The sequence below is a fragment of the Mytilus californianus genome, unplaced genomic scaffold (genome assembly GCF_021869535.1).
Source record: "Mytilus californianus isolate M0D057914Y unplaced genomic scaffold, xbMytCali1.0.p SCAF_13, whole genome shotgun sequence".
Lineage (NCBI taxonomy): Eukaryota > Metazoa > Mollusca > Bivalvia > Mytilida > Mytilidae > Mytilus > Mytilus californianus.
Window position 1 is genome coordinate 12,491,127 of NW_026262615.1, and position 9,349 is coordinate 12,500,475.

At 30.9% G+C, this 9,349-nt stretch overlaps 1 long non-coding RNA gene across 1 annotated transcript; it reads right to left on the bottom strand.

The window, feature by feature from the left end:
• Positions 1–216: 216 nt before the first annotated feature.
• Positions 217–2,344, bottom strand: LOC127723189 (uncharacterized). The gene is made up of 3 exons (XR_007991932.1): positions 2,203–2,344; positions 887–978; positions 217–447 (listed from the first exon to the last, which is right to left on the bottom strand). It is a non-coding gene; the product is annotated as an uncharacterized LOC127723189 (long non-coding RNA).
• Between the last annotated feature and the right edge of the window lie 7,005 nt (positions 2,345–9,349).

The window sequence follows — 9,349 nt, forward strand, 5'->3', positions numbered from 1 at the left end:
TAAAAGTAGTATATCCCAAGAAGAGTGAAGACATTATCAGATCCAACTTGTGTTCAGGATGATAACAATACTTCTGAAAATACGAAGATGCTGCATGACTGCTATTAAATCAGACAACTCTCCACAAAAAACCAATTGTCCTTGATTGTATATACGTGTAAATATATATATTACCCTCACACCTATAATTGGTATAAACAATTAAATGAATACAAATTTACCGAGGAACAATATTAAATTTAGTAATACAATGATATTTCTTTTGATACAAGATTTATTTTATAAATTCATTTGCTATCTTTGTCTCTTTTTGTCCTTTTTGCATGTCAACTTTCTTCCACCACTTCGAGATCTTTCTGAGGCAGACTTCAAGTTCAAGCAGGAGGGATCTTTATCAGATATGTGTTTCTCAGTGACATCTTTATACTTTTGCAGCATATTTAACCTCTGGAAAAGATAAGATGATACATATAAATTGTATGTCCTGAAAAGATACTCTAAATTTGAGCCACTTTCAATTTGTTTCTAGAAGCAATGAAAAATAAAACCATAACAACAAAACACATATTGTAATAAGGTAATCATTAATACAAAAAAAATATGCATTAATGTTTACTATTAGTAGTTTTTGTTAATGGAGAAGCATCTACTCGAGATTTGTAAGATTGCAGGTTTGACTATGTAATTGAGAACCATGAAAACACTTTACCCATGACGTTTTTTTATTGATGACTGCACAAGTCTATTAACATGAAATAAAGAGCTTTACTAGAATACTGTATATAAGACAAACACTGAAACATAATATGGATTGTAAGGTTAACAAAAATAGAATGAACAAGATTAAACTTTGAACACAAATGATGTATACAGACAAAAAACCTACCTTTAATGATTTTATAGACTGGAATTCCCAAAACTGAATTTTGATTTTACTCCACTTGATGCATTTCAGCCATTGATTTGTTTGACAAGATTCTGTAAAATAAATAATACATGTTTACGATAATGGACTGCTAACATTCAGCGCAAGGTTCAATACACATACAGTAAGAAACATTACATGATACTGTTTTATGAAAAGGAAATATATTGAATTTTAAATGATAGTATTTACTTTGTACATGTATGTTCTCAATCATGCTAAACGCATGCCCTTAATACTAAATTCAGCTTATTCGTTTTAGTGTGTTATACATGTACGTGTAATATTATAGTCTACCCTTCACATAAATAATTGTCTTTGTCGAATACATATTGTTGAATTTGTGTTTGGCTAGCAGGTGATAATTCTATTATTTTTCTTAGTTAACTAATAGCTAAAAGTTTCTAATGCATGTAATAATGTCATTATTACATACATTAGAAACTTTTAGCAATTAGTAAACTAAGAAAAATAAAAGACCTTTCCTTGTTATTGTTTTCTTTAAAGTTGTGTCGTCTTTTTGTATTGATGTATGATCATGTTGATTTAAGAGTAGTCATAATTGAAAGTGCGCACATGGAGATGCAAATTGTATGTTAACCTCATTTCTCGTATTACACACAGTCAGAGATCACCTGAAGATCAGATAAGGGTCAGACTGACTTGTTTTAAAAATAGAATTCTTTTGTAGAAAGGTTAATTAGGTCAAAAGTTATCAATGAAAATTCTATAGTTATCCTCTCATAGCGTGAAATAATACTATTTTGTTGAATTATATAATGTTATTGTACAAGTAAAAATAGTATGATTTTTCCATCACATGATCGTTCAATACTTTGTTGTCCAGTCGAAATTGATTGTTTATAATCGTCAAAAAGTATGAAGTTTACCAAGCCGTAAAGGTAAACTAAACAAAGACACATATATATATAGTATACATGTTTGGAAATTTATCTGATCACTGTAAATTATGTAAACCCTTGCGTATATCCCCCCCCCCTTTTAATTAAAATCTTTAACCATATTAATGTCTCAATGAAAATAAAAATGCTTTCCACATTAAATGCTTTTAAAAATAGTATAACTGGAGAAAATTGTATATGTCAGATGATATATTCACTATGGCCCTTCCATGTGTTCTGATCTGTTCTCAGGGATACAATGTTGACGTTATATTTTTCTCTAATTGTGCAATATTGATACAAATTCAGAGTTTCTAAATACAATTCATACATGTATATAAAAACCGTGATGACCACATAGAAACATCTACTTACCATACTTGATAAACGGAAAGATTCTCCTCGACTTCGTTCTTTGTTGTTCTATCTTTTTCAAAATAGGAAAGATGCGGGTTTAAATATTGCGCATGGGCAATCTAACTTCCTGTTCAAATCCCGCGAAAATATGAATATAACAAAAAATCATGATTTTTGTTAATAATCAACTATTTTAAAATCCTTAACATGTTCAAAATATTCATTCATATTATGTGAAATGAAATTAATGCATTCTATTTCTTTTTGCCTAGAAATTCAGTATCAAACGATTTACCTCCTCCCACATACACAGAATTCAGTTTTATTTGAGATCTCATTTTATCATGATATTTTTGTGAAAACCGAAACTCTATCTTATTCTTTATAAATATATACTGCTACGTTCATGCATGTATTGCCTTCAGTTAATGATTTTTTTTTATATAGGCCTCATATAGGCCTACCATGAGTAAATAAGTTAACGTTTATTCAATGTTGAATCAACGTTCCGATTTCAACGTTGAAATGATCAACGTTAATTCAACGTTGAATATTTGTTAATTACTCAACGTTGAAAATGTAACGTTGTTTCAACGTTGAATACACGTGATCACCATTTCAACCTCATTTCAACGTTTATTCAACGTTGAGTGCCTGCTGGGAGATGAATAATCAAACATTTTGAACCTAAAAGGCTAAATAATTCCATTTATATGTGCATTTCTGACACAAATTTAGTAATTATAAATGAGAATATATTATTGATAGAGATATGTTGGTAGAGAATGAAACTTTTCTCTCTGGGCATGGTGCCCCCCCCCCTTTTTTTTTTTGAAAAAAAAATCATTTTTTTCAAAATTATAAAATTTATCAAAAATTAAAAGAAAGATGGTATTAAATTCTGAACATTTTGAGCATTGAAGCATGAAATTTCTTCAAAGGGTTAGGACAATGATAGTACCTCCTTCCCCACTTTTAGATATTAGATTTTTTTCAGAAATGGGGAATGTGTCAAAGAGACAACAATCCAACCAAACAACAGAAAACAGCCGAAAGGTTGATGACTGAATGAAGGATTGCTGCGTCCCTAAATACATGAAATACACTTGTTTTGTGCAAATTGAAATTTTTAGATGCTATTTCATGGTCTTGAAAATTAGCCTCTGTCCAAGTTTTATTTCAGTCTATGTCAAAAAAAACTTAGTCTCAGACTGTCTTTAAATTTTAACTCTAAACAAGAGGCTCTCAAGAGCCTGAATCTAACACCTGTAATTTTTTGGTTAAATCTTTCATCAATGATTATTTATGCTTTTCAATATATACATATCAATGAGTGGCTTAAAAATTCCATTTAAATGTTCTTTGTATCTGTCATATTTTCTTCAAAAGCAAAAAAATGCATTTTACCCCTATGTTCCATTTTAGCCATAGTGGCTATGTTTCTTGAATTACAAAGAAATAAAATACAAAATTTATACTAAATACTCCCAAGTTTGGCTGAAATTGATTCAGCAGTTTCAGGAGAAGATTTTTTTAAAGTAAGCAAACTGTGAAAAAATTCTTTAAACGGCAATAACTCCTTAAGAGGTCAATTGACAATTTTGGTCATTAAACTAATTTGAAGATCTTACTTTGCTAAACTTTTTTGCTGTTTACAGTTTATCTTTGTCATTAATAATATTCAAGATAATAACCAAAAACTGCAAAATTTCCTTATAATTACCAATTTAGTGGCAGCAACCCAACAATGGGTTGTGAGATTCATCTGAAAAATTTAGGGCTGATAGAACTTGACGTAATGAACATGTTTACCTACATCAGATTTGCCCTTAATGCTTACGTGTTTGAGATATAAGCCAAAAACTGCATTTTACCCCTTTGTTCTATTTTTAGCCATGGCGGCCATGTTTTTTGACAAAATAGAAAATAAAACACAAACTTTATTCTAGATATCCTAAGGATCATTCAGCTTAAGTTTGGCTGGAATTGCTTCAGTGGATTCAGAGAAGATGTTTGAAATAGTTAACACCGGACGGACGACGACGGACGCCAAGTGATGGAACGGTGAACTAAAAAACTACGTCCGTTCTATCAGAAATATACTGAAAATGAAAAATAAACAACTTGTGCCCTCGAGAGCGCTAACGAGGCCACTTTCCATAAATTAAATATTTTTACGGGTAATAACTCTTAAAAAAGTCGATTGACCACCAATATATAACTAGTTTTAGATGTTGCTTATATTAACCTAAAGTATTAGTTTCGTAAAAATCTGACAAGATTTGTACATGTGAGAGCGCTGCAAGGACCGGACAGACAGACAGACAAGACAGACAGACAGACACACGGACAGTCAGATGGACACAAGGATCAAAATTTTAATCAGACCATGTTTAAGTTTAAAATTTTAAGTTCTAATATTGATTATTATTTTTTTTGGCAAAAAAGACTATTTCTAAAATAACAAAAATTAAAAAAAACAAAAAATCGGTCTTTTGTCTTAAATCAGTGGTTTTGATAAGAAAATAACACTCTGTAAAAGTTAGACCAATGGGACAGTTATTAAGTTTGATACAGTGTTCCAATTTCATTATATATGGAAAATTTAATACATTGCCTTGTATCGTTTCTTTTGTTGACTAGTATACTATTGCGCAGAGTCAGATTATGTACACGTAATGGCTGTTACTATTTACCTCCCATGTAATTCGACATGTATCGAAACCTTTATGCAAACACTTATTTGTCCCTATGTCGATTTAACTGTGTCAAAATTGAAATTGAAGAAGAACTACAGAACCGTTCTTTCTATTCTAATATATAATGAATCTAACTAATGCAAAAGAGCTTGAAATAAATGCGGAATGTGTCGATTGGACACAGATGATGCTCCCGCTTGCATATCATAAAAGTTATAAACGGACATAACTGAAGAACGGTAAACGTGACACTAACCAAATGTGTACTTTATGTAAGTTCTGTGGTCATAAGTATTGTGTAAAAGTTTCATAACATTTGGTTGAGGCAAACTTAAGAAAGAAAAAAGAAACAAAAAATTCAGCAACTTTTTCCCTTTGTAAAGAGGCATGGCTCTAGAACAGTAAAAGTGTCACCACCAAAATTCAAACTTGATCTGTATTTGGTGGTTTTAAGGATTGTGTATAATTTAAATAAAATTTGGTAAAGACAAACTAAAGTTAGAGAACGGAAACGAAAAATACAGCTGCAATACTTCTATTTGTAAAAGGGCATAACTCTAGAACGGTTAAAGTGACACCACCAAAATTCAAACTTGGTCTGTGTTTTGTGGTAATAATCAATGTGATTAAGTTTCATAACACTTGGTTGAGGCAAACTAAAGCTATAGAACAGAAACCAACTTTGGGACGTACAATGGTAAACCTCAATGCCCCCTCCGCCACGGCAGGGGCATACAAATGTGTAAATATAACAATTGATAAAATTGAGCAAAATTCCATGAATGATCTTTGCATATGGTGGTCCTAAGGTTTTGAGAATCAAAACAGTATATACTAGTTAGGACCAGCAAATTTTCCTCAAGGCCCACAAGGAGAATATGTTTTGAGAACTTTAAAGATGCGATAACTCTGCCTTATACAAATAATAATTCAGTTAGGTTATTTAAAAAAAAATTGATAGACAAGCTGTCCTTTTCCATCATATACCATACAAACATTGACAAAGTCTTGCACAGTTTAAGATAGATCGTTGGTATATATTTCCTCAGATAGAACACGTAGAATTTGTATGCCCCAACCGTAGCGAAGGGGGCATTAAGTTGTACCCTTGTTCGTAAGTACGTCCGTTCTAGAGTTAAACACCTTCACAAATGGAAAAATTGCTGAATTTTTTGTTTCCCTTCTCTTACTAACTTAAGTTAGCCACAACCAAATGTTTTGAAACTTATACACAATGCTTATTATCATAAAATACAGATCTAGTTTGAATTTTATTGGTGTCACTTTTACTGTTAATGAGTTATGCCCCTTTAAAAATGGAAAAATTGCTGAATTTTTCGTTTCAGTTCTCTCTCTTTCGTCTGTCTGACATAGTTCATCTTACCCTGACCTCATTTTCTTGGAACATTGATAATGTTAAGTTAATATGATACTTGTATTAAAATCTTTATATAACAGAGTTTCAGACATTCCAGGGTGTGCATTCTTGTTTAGCAGATCTTAGTCTAAGGCATGTTTTTTTTAAATTGTTCATTAAGATTTGTTTTACAGACAATCATGTTATGCTCATTATTGAAGGCTGTACGATGACCTGTGGTTGTTCATTTCTATGTCATTTGGTCTCTTACGGCGAGATGTCTCATTGGCAATTACAACACATCCTCTTATTTTTATACACAGACTTAAATGTTTTTGGAGTTCAATATTATTCTTTTTCACTAACAGCATCAATCCCAGGCACGACAACGGGTTATGCGTATTACCATTTTTTCAAACTTCTGAGAAATCTTACATATAACTATAGAAGTAATGTTATGCTTAAATTCTTAAATTGCTTAGTTCACAAGTAAACACAATAAGATTCCACATTTTTTTCAACAAATTTTATAATTTAAAAAAAAAATGATTTTTTTTCCAAAAAAAAAAAAAGGGGGGGGTGCACCATACCCAGAGTGATGAGTTTTCGTTTTGTACAAGTGTATCTTCATTAATCATATATTCTAGTTTAAAATTAACAAATGTGTGTCAGAATTGCACATACAAATGGAATATTTTAGCTTTTTAAGTTTAAAATGTTTGATTATTCATCTGTTTGGTAATCTGAATTTTGGTGAAAATTGACAATTTTTGACTAAAATTATTTTTTTAAAGAAAAAAAAAAGCACACGACTTTCTTTTTATTTTATGAATATATAGAATGTTTTCTTTCAAAATTTGTCACTGACATGTAATTGTATTGTTGGTCTTGGGAGATAAACAGATTTAAAATTTAGGAGTTTTTGAAATTTTTCATTTTCGAATTTTAACACATTTTTAAATGGTTGCTATGGAAACAAACTATGTAGTAAATTCAAAATTTTAACGTTTTTGTATAGTTTGGGGTTTTGTTTGTCAATACTGTAAATATACTTATTGTTTTTATTGATTAACTTTATTTCAATGGTTCTTTAAAATCCTTTATATTTCAATTTTCAAAGGCTACTTTTGAACGTATTTTGGCGAAATTTTGTTAGGATGGTTTCCATGGCAACCAAGGTTCAAAAGAAAAAAATTAATATATGAAACTTATTTCATACCATACCTTCTTCATTAACAAAATATAAAGACATTTGAAGAGGGGTCATGAATCGCCCATCAACAGGAACCTGCATGATTCTTACAAAGATAGGTACTTAATACCAAACAGAAAACAATAAACTTGCGGAAAAGATGGTATACCGCAAACAAAAGGTGCAAAAATTAGTACACCATATCCGGATTTCGACAATTAATGTCTCTTCAGTGATGTTAGGAATCGAAACGGTATTTGGAAGGCCATATAATTTACCTCAATTTAGGATAGACTCTTGAATTTTGAAGAGTCGAAATAGGATGAACGGATCATATAAACCCGAAGGCAAATATAATACAAGTCCAAACGAAAAAATATAAACAAGTCTAAATTGAAAACAACGTTCAAACCTATGATTGCGTTGGATAAAAACCGCAATTTTTATACGTGTGCATGCATAACAAATTTCTTGGTAGAGGGGTCTAAATACCGCACAAACAACATTTTCGAAAAGACCAAAAAAGATTGATTTATCTATATATAACATTATACATATTTATTATAAGGTTAAATCCTAACTATCCTACTGCCTGTCGATACTTATTTTTGCATTGCACAAGTCATGTCTTCTTTGACTATCCATGGCGTTAAAACACTAAATCCCTGGGATGTGTTTTAGTTGATTTTCGGCTCTGATGCATGATTTTTTATTAATAATTGTGTTTGGCTTTTAACTAGCTTTCAGTAACTGCGAGTACTCTCAAATCGTACTTTCGTGTTAATTTGACCTGTTGACACAATTTGTAATGCATTTTTGTTATTCAAAGTTAACTTATTTTGTGTTATATCTCGTCTCACTATTTTTGATATGTACCACCTTTGATAAGTATTTAGTGTGACGATTGATAAGTATTTAGTATGACGATAAATTTTCACTTCTGTTCTCGTACTATATTCTACAAATTTATTTATTATTGTAAAAAATATTTCTGTACTCCTAACAACAAAATTATTATATTTGAATTTACCTGTATACGTTATTTTATTTAACGCCATTTTGTCCAAGGTTATAGTTGTCCTTTTGACATTGTTTTACATCTCCCCTTTTTTATTCAATATTGTATTTATGTTGTGTCATAGATTAAATTTATTCGTTCAGTGTTTGTTTACTTGTTTTTGTTAATATGTCTTTTTGGTTGAGTTAAGCCATTTCAATTGATATTGTATTGTGTGTCTTTCTATGTTGAAATGTTACTACTATTTCAGGTTAGGGTGAAGGTTGATGCCTGATAAACCGTTGGTTTTCCTGTTTGAATTGTTTTACACTAGTCATTCTGTGACCCTTTATAGCTTGCTGTTCGGTGTGAGCCAAGGCTCCGTGTTGAAGGCCGTACTTTGACCTATATTTGTTTACTTTTACACATTGTGACTTGGATGGAGAGTTGTCTCATTGGCACTCATACCACATTTCTATGAACGATACATAATGAATATGTATATATGAAATTGCGTTACATAAACCAGTACTTAGGAAGTATCCGTGACAATGCTTCTAGAGTTTTACGGCTAAAGTTTAAATGAGGGTTGTAATCTTACGATACAGTAACATCTTGGGGAGGTAATATCGTCGCTTACGTCAATGTTATATTTCACGACGTCAAACTAAAACGTATGGGGAATTAATGTATGTTTCTGCTGATTTCGATCATTATTTGGAAACGAGTACGTGGACCAATGGACATTGACTTTATTATTTAGGAAGATTATTTGTACAAATTTGTTATGAAAAATATCATGATTATGTTTTAGGTAATATTTTTACCGCTTTTTATTTTACATTGATGAGTACTGACATTTAAAATGAAATGTATAAGTAACAACTGACGTATTGATGTTTTGGGTTTTTGGAAATTTC